This window comes from Castor canadensis, chromosome 17 (genome assembly GCF_047511655.1).
Source record: "Castor canadensis chromosome 17, mCasCan1.hap1v2, whole genome shotgun sequence".
Taxonomy (NCBI): domain Eukaryota; kingdom Metazoa; phylum Chordata; class Mammalia; order Rodentia; family Castoridae; genus Castor; species Castor canadensis.
Genome location: NC_133402.1, coordinates 18,179,485 through 18,200,747, shown reverse-complemented (window position 1 = coordinate 18,200,747; position 21,263 = coordinate 18,179,485). Strand labels below are relative to the sequence as shown.

Here is a 21,263-nt window from a genome sequence, read left to right as displayed (position 1 = left end):
CCTCAAACATCTAGGTAAGTGCTCTACTACTGAGCTATACCCCAACCCCCAAATATTGTTTACACTGCAAGTTCTGGTATGGCAGAGTGGCTCAAGTGGTAGAGCACCAGCCAGCCTAGCAAGCATGAGGCCCTGAGTTCGAACCAGAGTACTGCCATAAATAAATGAATAATTTGCAAGTTCCATGTTAGAACTGTCCAGTCCTATATCCTCTCTTTGTAAGTGTCCCATGTTTTTGACAACTAATGCATCTTACCGAAATAACTTTGTGATAAAACAGCTCTCTCACCAAAATTCAGTGAAGGAAAGAGGTTAAGGGTTTATTTGATTCCACATCCTGCCCTTCAACTCAGCAATTTCATTCCTCAATTTATATATTTGGTGGTATGGGATTTGAACTCAGGGACTTGTGCTTGCTAGGCGGGTGCTGTACCACTTGAGCCACACTCCTAGGCCTCTTCAATGTTTTTCTGAAGGAGGTAAACAAGTACACAATGACAGATGTTTGTCACAGTATCACTTACAATCAGTAAGAGGTTGGTTAAATACCTGAGTGTTAGAAGCCTGCTCTTACTGCAACAGAAACACCTGAAACCATCAATTTATGAAGAGAAATGGTTTATTTTCACTCACAGGTGTGGAGTTTCAGTCCATGGTTAACTAGTCCTGCTGCTTTGGGCCTGTGGTAGCACATGGGGGCAGGAGCACATAGCCAGGACCTAAAGGAGAAAGGACTGAGGAAGAGATTGATGTTCCACAATTCCTTTCCAGGGCATATGACTTGAAACCTCCCACTGAGCCCTGCCTCAGAAAGGTTCCACCACCTCCCAATAGGCCTCTTTGGAGACCAAACCTTTAACACCGGGACCTTTGGGGGAAATAAGAGGAGACCACCTCTTGGCATGCCTAGAGCCTGCCTCTTACTCTCCCCTCTGCTGGGCTTCAGCTCTCACTTAGATCACTGTGATACCTATCAACAACTGTGTCTCTCTCCAGTTCACCACCCATCCACGCAGCTGTCAGAGGACTTGGTCTCAAATCCAAGCTTGAACCTCTCAGGCCTTGCTTTGGCATCCTTCCATCCTCCACATCCTCCAAAGGCTGTGTTCCAGACCTTTAGTAATATGGCCCTGAGCTGCATTGCTTGCCCTACCCATGACGCCACTCAGACACACATGTGTACCTCCAACCCTGGCTTATGCTGCTCTTTCTGAAGAGGTGGGAGAGTCTTCTAAGAGACCCAAGGACAAGTTACTTTTCACAGGTCTAAAGTCCATTGCCTAATTGGGGCTATTTTACTCTCCAGGGGCTGTTTGGAAATGACTGGAGACATCACAGCTCGGGGGAAGCCACTAAAATCTAGTGGGTAGAGACCAAGGGCACAGCTAAACATCCTATAAGTCACACATCCCCCACAACAGAGAGTGATCCCACAACAGAGAGTGATCTGGCTCAAAATGTCAATAGAGCTGACATTGAGAAATACTGCTATACTTTTTCAGCAGTGGGGAGATAGAGACAGATACTCATCAAAAGTGAGAGACTCAACTTCATGAACTCTGGCAGCTAAGTCAGTGGTGGCTGACAGGACAGCAGGACTGAGACCAGTGGGACTCATGACCTTTCACCCTTTCTCCCAGAAGTCAATACAGTAAGCAAGCAGCAGTCTGTTGTTCTTCAGTGATTACTTCCCCCAGACAGCCAGTTCTGGTGTAGCAATAAGCAAAGTGAATGTGATGCACCTGTTAGACTCAGGAGGCATTCCTCTCTCCTGAGAAAGGGCTCACATAACACTCGCCCTTTTCTGAGCAAGTTTCTCTCTATATACCTGTTCTCTTGCCTGTGAAACAAGACTAATAATATGCCTGCACCTTAAGGACTTTGTGAGGATTCATTACTACATGCCAAGATCCTACAACAGGGCATGGACCATAGTAAGTGCTGTGTAAGTATCAGCTCTGACCATCACCATCATCACATAATCACCACCACTGCCATTATCACAATCACTGTCATCACCATAATCACCATCACTACCATCACCACAATCACTATCATCACCATCCTCATCACAACCACCACCATCTCCACCATCATCAATATCACCATTGCTGTACTGTCACCATCACCACCACCAACATCACCACCATCACCAACACCATCACCACTACCACCACCACCACCATCACCACCATCACCACCACCATCATCAATACCATCACCACCATCACCATCAACACCATCACCACTACCACCACCACCACCATCAACACCATCATCACCACCACCACCATCACCACCATCACCACCACCACCACCACCATCATCAATACCATCACTACCACCACCAACCATCAACACCATCACCATTAACACCATCAACACCATCACCACCAACACCATCACCATCACCACCATCACCACCACCACCACCACCAACACCATCACCACCACCATCAACACCATCACCATTAACACCATCAACACCATCACCACCAACACCATCACCACCAACACCATCACCACCAACACCATCACCATCACCACCATCACCATCACCACCATAATCACCACCATCTTCATAACCATCACCATCATCACCATTGCTACCATCCTCATCATCACCATCACCATCATCACCGCCATCCTTTTTCTCTTAGTGAAAGCCTGTTTGTTGAACCTTCCTTACCTAACATAACAGAGATACAACTGTCTGTCATTCTTCCCCAGGGGGAGCAGCAAAAGGGACCAGCCTCAGCCCCTTTGACCTGGTCTCCTGGGTTGACTCAGGAGACAAAAGGATGGCTTGTCCTTTTGTCTTCACTGAGCCAATGTGCACCATACCGGCTCAGAGGTCCTGATGACTCCAGCTGTCAGAAGAATCCCACGGATTTGTTTTGTTAGGCTGTAAGAGAACAAAAAAACTCAATTGACAGAAGCATAAACAGAGCTTAAAATTTCTCCCATTACATGAAGTCTGCAGGCCAGCCATGGCCAGCATGGCTCAGCTGTTTGAAGACATTGGGGCCTTCATCTCTAGAAAATTCTTCCCTTCACAAGAATTCTAGATACTGACTATGGCTGAGTTGGTTCAGGTGTTCACAAATGCCAAGGCTCTCACCTTGCTGCTGTCTTGGTTTTTCTTCATGGCAGTGAGATGTTTCATTGCAGCAAGACCCCTCTGTCATGCAAGCCAACATTTTCCCAAAGTGTTTGTGTCACTTTGGCAGAACTGGGTCACCCAGCCATCTGCAGTGCCGAGAGGCTGAGAATGCTGGGAAAGGGCTACCATGATTAGCCCAAATAAATCACCACCCACTGCTTCAGGGGGACATATTCCTGTCCCCAAACAAAGTCTGGGCAGTTGGCAAGGAGGACTGTGTGAGTAAGATGAGTATTATGGGTACCCCAGCAGTTCAGCACACTACAGCTGCTTCACAAACTATCCCTGAACCAGCGACATCTATTTTGCTCCCAGATCTGTACTGGCAGGATTCGGTGAGGATAGTTTGTCTCTGCTCTACCCAGTGTCAAGTTAAAACAGCAGCATCATTAATCTTGCTCATGATTTCATAATGGGGTCAGAGTTCAATGGGCTCCATTCATCTCTGTTTCACTTGGTGTCAGCTGGGATGACCCCAGAGTTGGGAGCTGGAATGATCCAAACATGTACTGACTCACTTCTTTGGCTGTGGCTGGGTGTTCCCAGCTTCAGGGCCCTCAGGCTTCTCTTCATTTCTATGTGCTCTGTCCAGCACAGTGGCTTCACAGCAGCTGGACTTCTCCCATGTTAACTCAAGGATCTCAATATATGAGGAGAGAGACAGACAGCGGGGGAGGGGAGGAGGGCAAAGCAGTGAAACCCCTTTGTAGTTAGTTCTTTGCCATTTTCCATGTGCCTCTGACTTGCAACCTCCAGCTGGCACCTGCAGTTCCTGTGTACATCCTATCCTGGTTCTCTACTTTCTGTCTGGAAAGCCTGGAAAAATGATCCCCAACCACAGCCCAGCAGCCGTGAGCCAATGGCCGAGGGGAAGAGGTATACAAATACCCTGGTTCCTTTCCTTGCTGAGACAGCTAGCAAGTACACGTGGAGAGGTGAGCCCCAGTTGGGCCGCAATGGTTACCACTCCACGATCCAGTTGCCTGGACTAACTCTACCTTCCCAGTCTTACTTCCCACACCTCTACTTGCTTTCTAGAATCACCAACCAAATAAGCCACTTACATCAGAATCCAAATCTCAAGATCTGCTTCTGGTGGACATCAAACTAAGACAAGGTTAAAATTGGAAGATAGGGAACCAAGCATGGCTCTAATCCTAACACCTGGGAGGCAGGAAGATTATGAGTTCAAGGCCAGCCTAGGCTACATAGTGCAAGACCCTATGTCAAAAAATAAAAGAAAATCAAACCAAAACCAAAACCTGGAGTGCTATGGCTCCAGCTTCAGTTCCAACATGGAAGCTGTCACTCCCACAAGCGAAAAGTAGACAAATGGGAGATCAAGCACTTTTCTTAGTCACATCAAAGAATCAAAGACACAGCACATTGTTGCTCCCAAATCTGGATAAACAGGCAGATGTGAGAATCAGAGCCATGATAGGTTCCCAGGAAGAAGAATTCACTGGAGCCCTCCACGGCAGGAACTTAAATGACCATTTTGAGTTATTGCGTGAGGTCAAGTGTGAGCTAGCCTGGGAAATAAATTCTCCTGGAGGCCCTAGTCACTTTCCTGCATGTTCCTCCAGGAGCCAGCACATTCTCACAGTCAAGATTCAGGAAAACTCTTCTCAGGTTTCAGGAAGTAAAAGGGGAAAGAGAACCATTCTTAAACAAGACCAAAGCTCTTCACACAAAAGCCTTTCTTCTGAGGGGAACTATTTTATCAGACCCTTATTTGACCAGGGGAGGGAAATGAGGTCAACTCCAGCCACCTCTAGCCTTCCTGACTCACTTAAAGCAAGAAGTCTAAGAAGTGCTTTTGAAGGTCACAGGCCTGGGCTCAGACCCTCCTGACTCTGATATTCAATCATGTTGCTATGAATTCTTCCTCTCCCCATTGCCCGACCACCTCATCTACAGGCTCCCAATAATCACAGTGGCAATGACAGCGACAGTGCAAGACACAGACTTTGTTCACAAAGAGGTTCTTGAGGAGACCTAAAGACAAATGGTGCGGGGAGGGAGGGGGAAGAAAACTTCCAGCACTCCAGCTACAGGAAACATTAACGACAGCCTACACCTTAGCCACGTTAACAGAAAATCTCACTACAAGCTAGTTACGTAGGTTCCTATTACTCAACACATCATATCAGGATTTCAACAAAAAAAAATAAAATAACAAGGAATGCTAAAAAAAACCAAAAACCACAGTCTGCAGAGAAATTTAGCAACCAGAGCCACACTCAGATATGACACAGATTTTGGAATTATCACATAGGCAATTCAAACTAGCTACAATCACGATGATGTCCAGGGAAGCAGACAACATGCAAGCAGAGACAGGGAATCACTGAGAAAAAGTCAAAGAAAATACTACAATTGAAAAAAATACCACAGGGCTGGACATATGGTCAAGCAGTGGAGTGCCTGTTTCACAAGTGCAAAGCCCTGAGTTCAAACCCCAGTCCCAGAAGGAAGAAAGGAAGGAAGAAAGGAGGGAGAGAGGGAGGAGGAAGAAAGGAAGGAAGGAAGAAAGGAGGGAGGGAAGGAAGGAAGGAAGGAAGAAGGGAGGGAGGAAGGAAGAAGGAAGGAAGGAGGGAGGGAGGGAGGGAGGAAGGAAAAAGGAAGAAAGAAAGGAAGGAGGGAAGAAGGAAGGAAGGAAGGAAGGAAGGGTTGGGTCTGGAGACCTAAGGCAGATGAGTGAGTATCCCATCCCCCCATGGAGAGCACTGTGATTCCTGCATCTTGAGAAGGAGTTGTAAATCTGTATTCCTGCACCCTGAAGAGGAAATACAGGGTCTGATAGATCTGCCACAGGACTGATGAGCAAAATGCTCTCAAGATTGTTCCCTCCCCCAATAAGGGACAAACAGACCAGGTCATCTAAGAAAGCCCACAAAACCACAGCCAATGAAAAGAACCCACCTAACCCTTACCCAAACCCAGAGTTAAAGCGTCCTTAAAAACCCCAGTCTTCACCTGAGAAGGGAGCCACTGGTTTCAGAGCTCTGCTGCACTGCTCTACCTGTGGCCTTTCCTTTTTCTCTAATAAATCCTACTTTATATATCGGCTTTGGCTAATCACTCAGCTGCCTCACAAGCCAGTTCTCTGTCCTGTAAAGGCAAGGACCCTCAACACCAGCCTGCAACACTTCAAACCAGCATGTAACATTTTGGTGATCCCATGAAGGGACTTTTCTTCTGGATCAAGGTCGGTATGACTTGAGTGCCAAACCAACAGGGGCATGCCTAAGGCACAACGGTGAGTGTCTGGTGCCCTGCTGGATGCTCCCGCTGGTGGAAACCCCCTGCTGAGGACTAGCCAAAAGCAGGCTTCCTTGTGTTGCTTGCCCTTATCTGTCTCTGTTCCTGTCTTCCTGAGGGACTTTCCCATCATGGTATCAAACCAACAGCTCCTAGCCAACCTCGGCCTCATGGTGATTCTGGCTCTAGGATTGCTTTTGCTCCCTCCCTGTGGGCAGAGACGGAGCCTGGGGTTATTTGGGTATGCCTTATGCTATGTTGGAGGAGACCTGATTGGTTGTGGCACCTGACAGCTCTTTCTTTTCCTACCTGTCAAATACCCCTTCTGCCTAAGGCAGTGACCCAAGAGTGGAGATTTTGTGTTGCTGACAGTGTTCCAGTACCACTTAGTGGGAGTGACCTGGAAGCATACCTAATCATTAATCCCTCAGCCATGCATCCTGCCTCCAGGCTCTGCCTTCCCCTCCCTTACCAGACACCCTTCTGCTCCCTCCCTGGTCCTGCTGCCTTGTCCTTCATCTCCGTCTACTTTCCCCTTCCTGGGCTTACTGGGACCCTGGTCTCCCATGAAAAACTTGTACCATGGTACCTTTTGACTTTCTTAAGTTATTCCCACACCTAGTTTGTCAGGCCTCTAGGTCCACAGCAGCTTTAAATCAGCTGCTGGGCACTGCAGCAAGCAAGGCACCTGAAGAAAACTGCGGCCTCCACACACATGCCCTAACTCCACCCCCACAAGGGGAGGAGGGAAAACAAGCAGGCGGGTGGGCACAGCAGTAACACCTGCCATAGCTAAGGCAATCCAGAGAGGGCCGAGCACATATCCAAAGTTGCCAGCCATACATGGCAGCAACTGCTGTTCACTGCCACTCTCCCTAAAAGGGATGAGAGGAAAATAAACTGCACAGGCACACATACACAGGGAGGAGGGCTGATGGGCTGCAGGGCCAGGCCTGGGCAGACAGGGTTGCTCCTGCCAGGCATGTGGGGGAGTGGTGGCACTTTGCACAGGCCCCATTCCCAGCCCCACCTCATGCCTGGGGCCTGACCAACTGAGCCCTTGGAGCAAATTCTTACCTCAAGGTTATGGTCCCAAAAAGAACTAATGTAACCTTATGGGAACAGCAAAATGGACATTGCTATGCTTCTCATTTAAAATTTCCTAAACTTTTGGCCTCAGCATTAAAAAAAATTTTTTTCTCCAAATTAACACTAGTCATCCCTTGTGGTCCTATGATTGCCCTGGGACCCCTCTGAGTACACTTCTCTAACCTTACAGGCATCTCTCCAGGTGATGCATCCCTTTGTTAAAGAGGCTGCCTGCTTTTGGCTAAAAGGCAGGATCCTAGAGTTTTTCTCTCACTGTGTTGGCCTAATCTGACCAGCCACTTCCTTCGGTCCTGGTCACAGAGGATGAGGTGAAGGAAGTCATGAGAAGGGATGCCTGCTCTCATTAGTTAGGTCTGATCCCCAGTCAGGATGCTGATAAAAGGGGAATCTGACAAGTTCATGTAGACTGGACCTGCCCCTTCCAGTCTTCTGGCCTCGGTACCCAAGCAGTCTCTGCTGGCCTATCTACTGAAATGTTGGAAGGACCTTGACCCTATTAATCTCAAGAAAAAAAAAAACCCTCATTTTTCTTTGTACTGAGGCCTGGCCTCAGTCTCCCTTAGGTGACCAAGAGAAGTGGCCTTCACAGGGTTCATTAAATTATAATACCATACTCCAATTAGACCTTTTCTCTAAAAGGGAGGAAAAGTGGATTGAGGTACCTTATATACAGCTTTTTTTCTGTCTCTGAGACCACCCAGAATGGCTCCATAATTGCTATCTAGATACTCAAACACTGGCCATTCTTTGTAAGCCACAGGATAATCATGGGGAAGGAGAACCAGAAAAGTCCCTTACCAATGACAAGACCCCTGTCCCTACTGCTCCACCTTCTGCCCTACCTTCTAAGCCATCCCAATATTCAGAATGTCCTAATGGATGTATCCCCCTTCAACAGGCAATGGTAGGAAGAGGGTGACTCTATGTCCCCTTCCAGTTATCAGACCTAAGGGAGATTTAAAAAGATCTGGGTAGCTATACTGATGCCCCAGACCAATATATCCAGGCCTTTATCTTTGTGATCCAAACCTTTGAATTGGCATGGAAGGATATCATGCTCCTCCCAGACCAGACTCATTCCTCATTAGAAAAGTAATGGGTCAAGGGCAAACACAACAAGGGGATTGGACTATGAGCACATGATAAAAGCGAGAGCACACAAGGGAGGGGTGAGGATAGGTAAGACACCTAAAAAACTAGCTAGCATTTGTTGCCCTTAATGCAGAGAAACTAAAGCAGATACCTTAAAGCAACTGAGGCCAATAGGAAAAGGGGACCAGGGACTAGAGAAAAGGTTAGATCAAAAAGAATTAACCTAGAAGGTAACACCCACGCACAGGAAATCAATGTGAGTCAATGCCCTGTATAGCTATCCTTATCTCAACCAGCAAAACCCCTTGTTCCTTCCTATTATTGCTTATACTCTCACTACAACAAACTTAGAGATAAGGGAAAAATAGTTTCTGCTGGGTATTGGGGGGGGAGGGACGGGGTGGAGTGGGTGGTAAGGGAGGGGGTGGGGGCAGGGGGGAGAAATGAACCAAGCCTTGTATGCACATATGAATAATAAAAGAAAAATGAAAAAAAAAAAAAAGAAAAGTAATGGGTCTTGGCCCAAGCCACTAAGGTTGGGGCCGATTTCCATCCACACCAAGCCCCAATACCCATGGCACCTGAAAATGAGGAAATTAATGTGCCTATATCCACAGGGGCACAGGCAGTCCCCTTGGCAGATCCACATTGGAATCAAAATGGTGAGGAGGATGAATGGCGTCAATGCCACTTCATCCATCTTACAGTGGAAGGGATAAAAAGGGCCAAAGTTAAACCTCTAAACTATTCCCAGGTGACTGTAGTACAACAAGGCTCTGATGGAAACCCCCTTACCTTTCTACAGCATCTTAAGGATGCTATCTGAAAGCATACCACAGAGGACCCAGAGTCACAGGTGGGAGAGCTTCTCCTCAAAGATAAACTTCTAACACAGTCAGCCCCAGATATCTGTAGAAAACTCCAAAAGTCTGTGGCTGAAGGGGAAAATTATTGGACCAACTAATGCAACTGGCCATGTCTGTATACTACAACCAGGACGTCACTAAAAGAGAAAAAAGGATAAGAAATATCAGGACCTCATCACAGCTCTCAGGGAGTACCCCACCCAATGGGGGCCTACATCCTGAGCTTGCTACCATTGTGGACAGGAGGGGCACTTCTGCAGAGAATGCCCAAAAGGGGGACAGCCCGGGAGACATCCCCAGTGCCCACCAGGACCTCGCCCTCTCTGCAAAGGTAACCACTGGAGGTCTAAGTGCCCCGTCTCCAGGTGGAAGGCGGGGTGCCACCTCCTATGGATTGATGGGTCCCGGGGCCTCCCGTCCAGGCTCCACTTCTTGACATCAATGTTGAGGAGCCTCGGGTAACCATAATAGCTGAGAAGTGAAAGGTCATTTTCCTCCTACAGTGGAGCCCATTTCTCTGGCTTACCATTCTCTCCTGGTCCTCGGCCCAATAACAAGGTTATCATTTGGGGCATATGTTGCCAGCCCCTACAGTGCTATTTTACTCAGCTTCTGGGCTGCTCTTGGGGAGACCTCCACTTCTGTCACTCTTTTCTCATAGTCCCTGAACTTCCAGTGCCCCTGCTGGGACAGGATTTATTATCTCAACTAAAGGCTCAAATTCTACTCCCACCAGGAGACTGTCTCTGTTGCCCCCTTCTTCAGGGACAAATAGATCCCAGTATGGACTGATGAGATGAATGTAGGATGAGCCAGAATGGCCCTCCCAATTCAAATAAAACTCAAAGATCCCTCACAGTTTCCACATCAAATACAGTATCCCCTCAAGCCTGAGGGACAATGAGGCCTCTTATCATAAATTCCTTAAAAACACAAGGGCTACTAAGTAGTTGCTCCAACCCCTACAATACCCCTATTCTTGCCAAACAAATGGGGGTTGGTTCAAGACCTCTGGCTCATTGATGGAAGAGCCATTCCCCTTCACCCAATTGTTCCCAATCCCTCTACTCTATTGGCTCAAATACCCTCAAAAGCCCAATATTACTCTGCACTGGATTTAAAGGATGCTTTCTTTTGCATTCCTCTACATCCTGACAGTCAGCCTCTGCCTTTGAAGATCCCACAAACCCTTCACAACTGACTTGGACAGTTTTGCCACAGGGGTTTAGAGACAGCTTACATCTTTTTGGACAGGCCCTAACCAGAGACCTATTAGATTGGCACTACCCAGAGGCCACCCTTCTTCAATGTGTTGATGACCTACTTCTGTGCGGAGCCACAGGGCCCCTCATCTCCAGGGCAAATGAGTCCCTTTTAAACTTTCTGGCCTCCCGGGAATACAAAGTCTCTAAGAAAAAGGCTCAATCATGCCTCCCACAGGTCACCTACCTAGGCATGATCTTAAAGGGACAGACTTGCTCCCTGAGTCATGAGTGGATTGACCCAATCCTCTGTTTTCCACTCCCCAGACTATAAAGCAGCTTAGAGCTTTCTTGGGAGTTACAGGATTTTGCAGAATCTGGATCACTAGATATGCAGCCCTTGCCAGACCCTTTTTATGCTCCTACTAATATTCCTATTTGGGCCTTGCATAATAAATGCTCTTTCCAGATTCATATCTCAACAGGTCCAACGGATCAAAGTCCAGCTCTTAGTCAAGGAATACTCACCTCTGCCTACGCATGAGCCCTCCATCCTGTTCTATCGGGGGCCCCTGGAGACTACATGGATCAACCCTTGAGACAAGTACCACCACCCATACACCTCTGTTGCCCCATTACCAACATGAATCAGCTAGATGAGTCATCGTCTGTCTCCCCAACAGCAGTTGGGTACTTGTCTCAGAGGGGGGACTTGTTGGGTCTGGAGAACTAAGGCAGGTGAGTGAGTATCCCATCCCCCATGGAGAGCAATGTCATTCCTGCATCCTGAGGAGTTGTAATTTCTGCACCTTGAAGAGGAGATTCAGATCTGTCACAGGGCTGTTGAGCAAAATGCTCTCAAGATTGTTTCCCCTCCCCCCACAAGGGGCAAACAGACGAGGTCATCTAAGAAATCCCACAAATCCACAGCCAATGAAAAGAACACACCTAACTCTTACCCAAACCCAGAGTTAAAACCCCAGCATTCACCTGAGCAGCAAACTACCAGTTTCCAGGCTCCACTGCACTGCTCTAGCTGTAGCCTTTCCTTTCTCCCTAATAAATCCTACTTCATATACCAGCTTTGGCTCGCAAGTCAGTTCCCTGGCCTGTGAAGGCAAGGACCCTTGACACCAGCCCACAACACTTCACACCAGCACGTAACAGAAGGAAGGAAGGAAGGGAGGAAGGGAGTGATGGAGGAAGGGAGGGAGGGCGGACATACAGAGAAATAAGAAATGTCTCTAATGGACACATCCAAGGGAGATTGAAGACAAACCATTAGAAACTTCCTAAACTGAAATGCAAAGAGAAAAAAATGAAAAATGGTGGGATAAAATATCCAAGAACGGTGGAGTCAGCCACATGCATTACTACCTAACAGGTGATACGTATCTGTGATGCAAACAGCAGAAGGAGAGGAAAACAAGACAAGAACAGAAGAATAGCTGAAGTCATAATGGCTGAGAATTTTCCAAAATAATTACAAACACTAACAAACAGATCTAAGAAGTCAATAGAACACCAAGTAAAAAAATACTATCAACTGTCTGCCTAGATATATCCTAGTTAAACTGCAGAAAAGCAAAAACGAAGAGAAAAACTTCATCCAGAGGGCCAAATCACATCTAAAAACCAGATTACTTTCAGGGAACAAATGTCTTATTGCGAAGCATGCAAGCAAGAGATATCAGAGTGGAAGATTCAAGGTGTTGAAAGAGAAAACACTATAGTTTTATTCCTAGCAAAATGATCCTTCAGAGGTCAAGCAGAAATACTTTTTCTTGGACAAACAAAAACCAAGGGGATTTATTGTCAGTAGGCTTGCCTCCCGGGAAACATTAAAAGAAGTTGTTCTGAGGGAAAGGAAATAACTGGTCAGAAACTTCAATTTACATAAAGAAGACTGTCAATGAGTGAATAAATTAAAGTGGAATAAAAATAAATTTCCAAAAAATTGAGCCAGTAGGTAACTGTTTATTCAAAGCAATAATATCAACAAGAGGATTGGGTGATTATCACATCTGGTGAGTGAAGTGATAACCAGCACGGATATGACAAAAACCGTGCCATCTAAGTAAGGAGTGGGAGTATTCAGCTCTGAGGTACTTACACTCCCGTGACACTGCAGTGTTATTTGAAAGTGGTTTTGGATTAGGTTGGAAATGTATATTGAAGATTCTATGACAACCTCTACTTTTTTTTGTACAATATGTTTTATTCCCTAATAAGCTAAAGTCCATTTCTAGATGTTTCTTTCTCATGTCTGTTCCCAGTCCTCAGACTCTCATCTGTCTTCATCTCAACTAATCTGGATTAGCAAACTTCCTAAATCTTGTCAGATGCAAGCCCATAGAGCCATTCACAAAAGGTATTCTTCCTAAGGTATTTCTTGGTATGACATTTCACATACCTTGTAGGGACCCGTTTCTCAGAAGTGTTCATTGTGAACACCACACCTGAGACTTCCAGCTTTTCCACTGACGTTAACCTTCTCCTGTAGAAATCATTCCTAGTTGAAAAGAGAAAAAAAAAAAACACAAAATAGGAGAAAATCCCTAGATATTCACTAGGGAAGGTACCACAATTTCCAGAACCACAGTTCTGTCTTTAGCACTAAGGGTGTAGCTTAGTGGTGCAGCGTGTGCTAGTAGCACAAGGTCCCAGGTTCAATCCCCAGCAATACAAAGAAAAAAACAGAAACCCATCTCCTACTGCATATATATGATCCAACTTAAACTTCCAAAATGGCCTCTTGGCCTTCTTGTCTTTCTTCAGTGCCATCATGAAAACAAACAGAGTGAAAAATCTCTGATATGCTAAGAGAGGAGAAATATTGAAAGATACAAAATGTTCAATTAAGGGGCTGGAGTCATGGTTCAAATGGTAGAGTGCCTGCCTAGCAAGCATGAGGCCCTGAGTTCAAACCCCAGTATTGCCAAAAAAAAAAGACAAAACCCTGAAGATAAGATGTTCAATTAAAACTAGAGAAAGCAAAAAAAAAAAAAAGATTTTTTAACAACAAAAAACTCAAGTGCAATGAATGGGAAATAATTACCAACATGGTAAATATTAATCCACTTACATCAATAATCACTTTAAATGTGAATGGTCTAAATACACCAACTAAAAGTCAGGGCCTATCAGCTGGATTAACAAAACAAGGCCTAACTATATATTATCTATAAGAAACCAACTTTAAACATAAAAGGAAATTTAGGTTAAAAGTAATGGGATGGAGAAAGGTATACCATGCTAACATCACTCAAAAGAAAGCTAGAGGGAGCGCCTCTATTAACTTTAAACAAAGCAGGCTTCAGAATAAGGAATTTTAGCAGGGATAGAAAAGGGAATTATGTAATAATTAAAAAGTCAATTCTTCAAGAAGACATATAAAAAAATCCTAAGCGTGTGTCTAAAATAGAGGGTCTAAATACATGAGGCAAAAACTGAAAAAGCTTAGGGAGAAATAGACAAATCCATGATAATTTGACTAATAATATCATTGAATAATAATGGTATCAGAAGTTGACACCTTCCTTTCAGTAACTGACAGATCTAACGGGCAGACAATCAGAAAGGACATAGTTGACCTGAACAGCGCTGTCGTCAACTACTATATGCGGTTGACATTTACAGACGACATCCAACAGCAGCAGAACCCACACACATCCTCCTCAAGTTCACGTAGAACCGTCACCAAGAGCGGCCACATTCAAGACCATAAACGAAACCTTAATAGATTTGCAAGATCAGAATCATACAATGGACACTGTCAGGCCACAGTAGTATTAAACCAGAAATCAATTACAGAAGGACAGCTGGAAAATCCCCAAATATTTAGAGATTAAAAATGATCTATCTAAGTGACACAGGTCAAAGAAGGAATCACAAGAGAATTTTAAAAAATTTTGTAAGTAAATAAAAATGAAAATGTAGCTTATCAAAGTTTATGACATATAGTGAAAACCTAGAGAAAAGAGAGAAAGTTCCACACCCAATGACCTAAGTTTCCATCTTGGAGAAAAGAAAAAGAAAAACAATATAAACTTAAAGCAAGGAAAAGAAATTAAGTAATAAAAAATTAGAGCAAAAATCAATGGGATTAGAGACAGAAAATCATTTGAGAAAAATCAATGAAAACAAAAGATAGTTCTTGGGAAGATGCTTCAGGACCCGCAACCGGGAGCTCTTCAAATTTGCAATTAAAAATGGCCTCCAACTAGCCACATCATAGGAACTTGCTAAAGGTACACATTCTCGGCCTGCCACCAGCACCATGGTCTGGAAAGTGCCACTGCAATTTCCTTCTGGAACAAGCTACAATCTTTGGGGTCAGGAGTCAGCCCGCAGCCCTAGGTGTGCGATCTTGCCTTGGGATTCTGACATAACCAGGCGAAATTTCTTCGTGTTTTGGTGGAGGTGGTGCAAATGATAGGGTTGCTAAGATGGGCTCCACGTAAATGTTACTATGAACACACATCTATAGACCACATTACTTAGTGACAATCAAATGTTTGTGTGCCTAGTTGTAAAGTGGTTTGCATCAGTCATTTAAATATTTCAGCCTGAGTTTTCTAAGAGGTATGTTGAATACATTTTTAAACACCTAGCCTAAGTCACAGCAGCCTTAGTTTTGGGGTAGAGTAATTCAGAGGGAAGGTTCTGGAAGCAAAGACCTGATGTGTGCTGACCAACCCTTAATTTCTCTGCATTGTGGCTGTGTGTGGCTTATAGGCTGCTTGGTGTTGCAAGCCAGGAACGTCCCAGGCTGGCGTGAGGCTGCACTGGGCCCTTCCATCCTCTTCATTTTCTCCTAAGCTTGGCAATTCAAGGGTCTCTTTATTTTCTCCCAGAACCAAAAGCACAGCTGTGCTCTATGCTATGGAATTTCTGCAATCTTGGGGATCCTTAAAAGTAATTTTTGAATGTCCCTAAAGTGGAGCGAGAAGGGTGGGGGGAGAGGGAGCCTTGTTCGCTTCTTACTTTACCCAAACTGTGTGTAAAGAATAAAGTTAGCAGAATGATTTTTAAAAATGGCCTCCAATATAACTATTTTGCAAAAAATAGGGGAAAGAAACAGAATGGTAAAAAAGTTGAAGGGATGGAGCCTGAGAATTTGTGGTGGAAAAGTACTGGAGAATGTCCTGCCATGGAGGGGTTTACAGATGCTGACAATACCTGGGGACCTGAAAAAAATTTGCATTGTCCAAAGTTAATGGAAGCCTTTCTTAACTCTCAAAAAACGCTGGTGAAGAAAATGATGGAGCAAAGAGATAATCTTTATCTGAGAGTGAATCTGATGACAGCAAATCAAAGAGTGGCTGCTGACCACCAAGAGGCTTTGCTAGAGTCTCCGGGAGGGAGAATGGGCACCGGGACAGCAGCGCAGAACAGGAAAGGGTGTCAATGAGGCTGACTCGGTGCTGGCCAAAGAGCAAATCTGAAGTGTCCTCAAATTGTTATTGTGTTTTATGGGGAGACTAACTTGGCACTCCTGTCCAGAAGGTGAAATTCAATAATTGTTTTTATATGTATTTATGCATATATATAAAATCTGGGTGTTGGTTTTTGATTTACTGGTGTGAAAAATACCCACATCTTAATGGCAATCAGGTTTGGTATGTTGGTTTTGAGAGACTGTTGGGGCAGATGTTGCATTTTTTGGTTTTGGTTTTTGCATCAATAGCACTGGTTATGTTAAATAAATAACATAAAAGCTTTCTGTATTTGTTTCCTTTATCAGGAAAGACTCTTTGACACCATGGTGTATTTCTTCCACATTTGAAAATAGCTTTAATGTCAGTGAAACGTCACAGTCGTTAATCCAAACTCATCTTTTAACTGGAATGTCTAAGGACTATTCTGGATTTTTGTTTGTGTTGGCATATTCATAAAATACTTATTAGATGATTTCGGTTTTGGTTTTTTTAGGTGCTAGGAGTTGAATGCAGAGCCCTGAGTATGCTAGGCAAGCACTGTACCACTGGGCAGCTCAGGCTAGCCTCAAAGTTGCAATCCTCCTGCCTCTACCGTCCAAGTGCTCGAATGACAGGCATACATCACCACATCTGGCTTGTTTTGGTTTTCTATAAACACATAAATGCAATAATCTATTTGCAAAATTCCTTTTTATTAATACCAACAACTTCTCCAGCCAGATGAGGAAACCAGGCAAATCCTGGTTTGTTTTAATTAGCTAACCAAAACTAAGTGGACATTTAAAGGTTCCTCTAGTGAGCCAGTCCTTTACAGAAAGTTGAAATCTGTGTATTGAAGGTCAAGAATCATGGAATATCTTGGACTTGGCTCATGGAAATGTAATCAGCTGGTTAGAGATGCTGGCAATTTAGGACCTGCTCGTGTAAATTGTTGAACAAAATTTTATAAATTATTGAGCTTTAAGCTTTTTCTTTCCACAATTCTTCCCTTACATGTAGGTTCAGTCTTTGCAATATTTGGGTTACTGGTTCTGCAGAAGCCAGGAAAACAACTTGGTAGTAATCAGAATGTTATCCAACTGATATTGTTTACTTTATTGAAAACATAAATTAAATAATATCAGAAGTGAAAGTAGGACCATTATTACTATCCAATAGACAGAAAAAGGATAATAAGGAAATACAAACAATTCTATGACCCAAACTTAATAGCAGGTAAAAATAGATCAATTTTTTAAAATACACAAACTACCAAAACTCAAAATGGAGAAATCATGATCTTAATTTGCTGATATCTATCAAAGGAATTGAACCAACAATCAATAACCAGTCAAAAAAGAACCAGGTCCAGATGATTTCAATGGTGAGTTCTACCAAACATTCACAAAGAAGAAATGGTACAAATTCTTTATAACACCTTCCAGAAAACAGAAGCATGAAGAATACTTCCTAACTAACTCTAGGAGACCAGAATTACCTAAGACCAAAACTAAATAAAGACATAACAAGAAAGAAAAACTACAGACCCAGATCTCTCATGAGCGTAGTGGCAGAACTCCTCAACAAAATGTGTATAAATCTAATAATGTAGAGAAAGGGTTAGGCACTGCAACCAAGCAGGATTTACTTCTACCGTACAAGCCTGATTCAACATTCAAAATTCAGTTAATGTAATCCATCACATCAACAGGTTAAAGAAGAAAAAAATCACATGTACCCATAGACACGTGTAGAAAAAGCATTTGACAAAAATCCAACGCATGATCGTGACAAAACTCCCAGCAAACTAGGAATAGTGGGGAAAAGGATAGGAGGAAAAAAAGAAACTAGGAGTAAAGGGAAATTCCTTCAATGCAATGAGGAACACCTGGGAAAGACCTACAGTACATATTACTTACTGGTGAGAAACCGGCTGCTCCCCCCACCCCATCATCACTTCAACATCATACTGAAGTCCCACCTAATGCATTGAGACAAAGGAAGAACATAATAGCTGTGCAGATTGACAAGGAAGAAACGAAACTGTCTCTGTTTGCAGATGACGTTATTATCTATATTTAAAAATCTCAAAGAGTAAACAAAGAAACCTCCTAGAACTAAGAAGTGTTCTAGGTAACAGAGGTGGGAGATACAACATAAATATACAAAAGTCAATTGTGTTTTTGGAATTTGAAATTAAAAACACAATGCTAGTCACATTAGCACCAAAAAAAAATAAACAAAAGAAAAAGAAATAGTTAAATGTAAATCTAACAAATATGTACAAGCTCTAGATGAGGAAAACTGTACAAGTATAATGAAGGACTCCCAAGGTCTGAACATGTGGAGAGATAGCCCATGTTCATGGATAGCGAGAGTCAGTTTTGTTAAGATGCCAGTTCTTCCCAGCTCGATCTACAGATTCAGCACAATTGTCATCAGAATCCTTGGTGGTGATGTTGTAAATGTCAACGAGCTGATTCAGAAGTTCAAGCGTAAAGGTAAGTGACCTGGAACAACCAATACAATGCTGAGGAACGATGACAGCAAGCTGGAAGACTGACATCACTCAACTTGAAAGCTCACTGTAAAGCTACAGTAATCAAAACACCATGGTAGAGCCGGGAATGGTGAAGCACGCCCGTGATCTCCCAGCCATCAGGAGGCTGAGGCAGGAGGATTATGAGTTCAAGACCAGCCTGGGCAGCATGATATTGGTGAAAATTCAGACATAGATCAATGGAACAGAGTAAAGAGTCCAAAAACAGACCAACATAAATATAGTCAGCTGATGACCGAGGAGCAAAAAGAATTCAGTAGAGAAAGGACAGGCTTTCCAACAAGTGGTGCTGGAGCAACTGGATAGCCACATGAAAAACACAGATATTTCAGACCACAAACCTTCTGCCTTCCACAGCAAACCTCAAAATGGATCATTGATCTACATGTAAGATGCAAAACTATAAAACTTTTAGAAAACACCAAAGTATAAAACCTCGGGTTTAGGAGTCCAATGAGTTTTTAGATATAACACCAAAAAGTATGACTGATGAAAGAAAAAATTTGGTAACTTGGACTTTGTTAAAGGTTAAAAATTCTGCTTTGCAAAAGACACTGCTAAGAAAATAAAATAGGCCACAGATGAGATAAATCTTTGCAAAGCACTCATCTTATAAAAGATCTATATATAAGCCAGGTACTGGTGGCTCATACCTGTAATCCCAGCTACTCAGGAGGCAAACATTAGGAGGACTGAGGTTTGAAGCCAGCCCGGGGAAATAGTTCGCAAGACCCTATGTTGAAAAAAACCCTTCACAAAAATGGGCAGGTGGAGTGGCTCAAGGTGAAGGCCCTGAGTTCGAATCCCAGTACCACAAAAAATTTACATACAAAATATTAAGAAAAATTTGAACTCAACCCAAGTCAGCAATGGCAAAACTACTAGCAGACAACAAATACATACATAGGTGACAAAAAAAGCATTTGAAGTGACGCTTAATGTCATGTCATTAGGGAATTGCAAATTAAAACATGAGCTATCACTCCACACCTACTAGACAGAGTTAGTGAATAAAACCCCAATCCTGACACCATCAAATGCAGAGCAGCCTGTAATCCCGGTTACTCCAGAGGCAGAGGTAGGAGGATCATGGCCTGAGGCCGCCAGGGCAAAGCTAACACAAGACCCTATCTGAAAAATAAGATATAGGCAAAACAGACTGGACATATGGCTCTAGTGGTAGAGCGCCTGACTAGCAAGTGGGAGGTCCTGGGTTCAAACCCCAGTAACTACCAAATAAACAGAGGAGCAACAGAGTCTATCATTCATTGCTGGAGACAGTAGGAAGTGGTGCGGCAGCACTGGAAGACAGCTTGGCATTTTATTACCGTATGTGCCAGCTATTGTACTCCTTGGTATTTACCCAGTTGCATCAAAAACTCTTGTTCACACAAAACCCTGCACATGAGTGTTTGGAACAACTTTATTCAAAATTGCCCCAAATCCAAAGGACCTCAGATGCCTTTCACCAAGTGAATAAACTGCACTAAAACAAAAACAAAACAAAAAACCACACCCCAGCAAGCCACAGAAAGACATGGAGGAATCGTGAGAGCATATTGCTCAGGGAAAGAAGCCAGGTAAGAGGTCACATACTTTCTGACTATAGGACATTGTGCAAACGGGTGGAGACAGCAGAAGACTACTGGCCTGCAGGGATCAGGAGGAAGAAGCGAAGTCCAAGGGACTTGGAAGGAGGCAAAGCTGCTCCTTCTGTTGCCTTGTCCACATGTACGTGGTGTACGTGTTGTCAAAACCCACAGAACACAGGCTGGTGGAGTGGCTCAAGTGGTAAGAGCACCTACCTAGCACTTGTGCAGGCCCTGAGTTCAAACCCCAATGCTGCCAAAAAAAAGAGCCCATAGAAGTATACAAGAGTGAAATGTAATGTCACCTCTGGATTTCAAAAATATTATCAATAACTTAACAGCAAATAAATAAATAGTATCAGTATCATTTACTAGCAGTAATGTCAGCACTGGTTCACCAGTGTTAACCAGGGCACCACCCTAATTCAAGAGGTGGAGAATGGTGCACAGGGGAGACAGGTGTATTACGTTAGTTGACTGCAAAAAAAAAAAAAACTTGAGATAAACAAGTCAAAGAAGGCAAAACCTATTTTGGGCTTAGGGTTTCAGAGGTTTCGGTCCATGACCAGCTGGCTCCATGGCTAAAACATCATGGTGGAAGGGCCTGGTGAGCAGCTCTGCTCATGGTGGCCAGGAAGCAGACAGGGACTGGGAGGGACCTGGACCAAGAGACACTCTTCTTCCTCTACTGAGGCTTCACCTCTGGAAGTTTCCACCACTATCAAATCAGGGATCCATCAGTAGATTAATCCATTGATTAGATCAGAGCCCTCATGATCAATCACCTCTCAGTCCCCCCAACACCCAAAATATGGGATTTGAACTCGGGGCCTGATGCTTGCCAGGCAGGCGTTCTACCAATTGGGCCATGCTCCCAGCTGGGGACAGAACCCACAACACATGATCCTTTTGGGGACACTTCCTACATCAACCAAACGTGGAAGTGTTCCAGAAAACAAAATCAGTAGGCTTGAACAGGATTAAGAACGCTGTGACT

The 21,263-nt window shown here is 44.1% G+C and overlaps 1 long non-coding RNA gene across 1 annotated transcript; it reads right to left on the bottom strand.

The window, feature by feature from the left end:
- Positions 1-393: 393 nt before the first annotated feature.
- LOC141418595 (uncharacterized) lies at positions 394-13,232 on the bottom strand. Its single transcript, XR_012443236.1, has 3 exons — positions 13,111-13,232; positions 2,845-2,905; positions 394-719 (listed from the first exon to the last, which is right to left on the bottom strand). It is a non-coding gene; the product is annotated as an uncharacterized lncRNA (long non-coding RNA).
- Between the last annotated feature and the right edge of the window lie 8,031 nt (positions 13,233-21,263).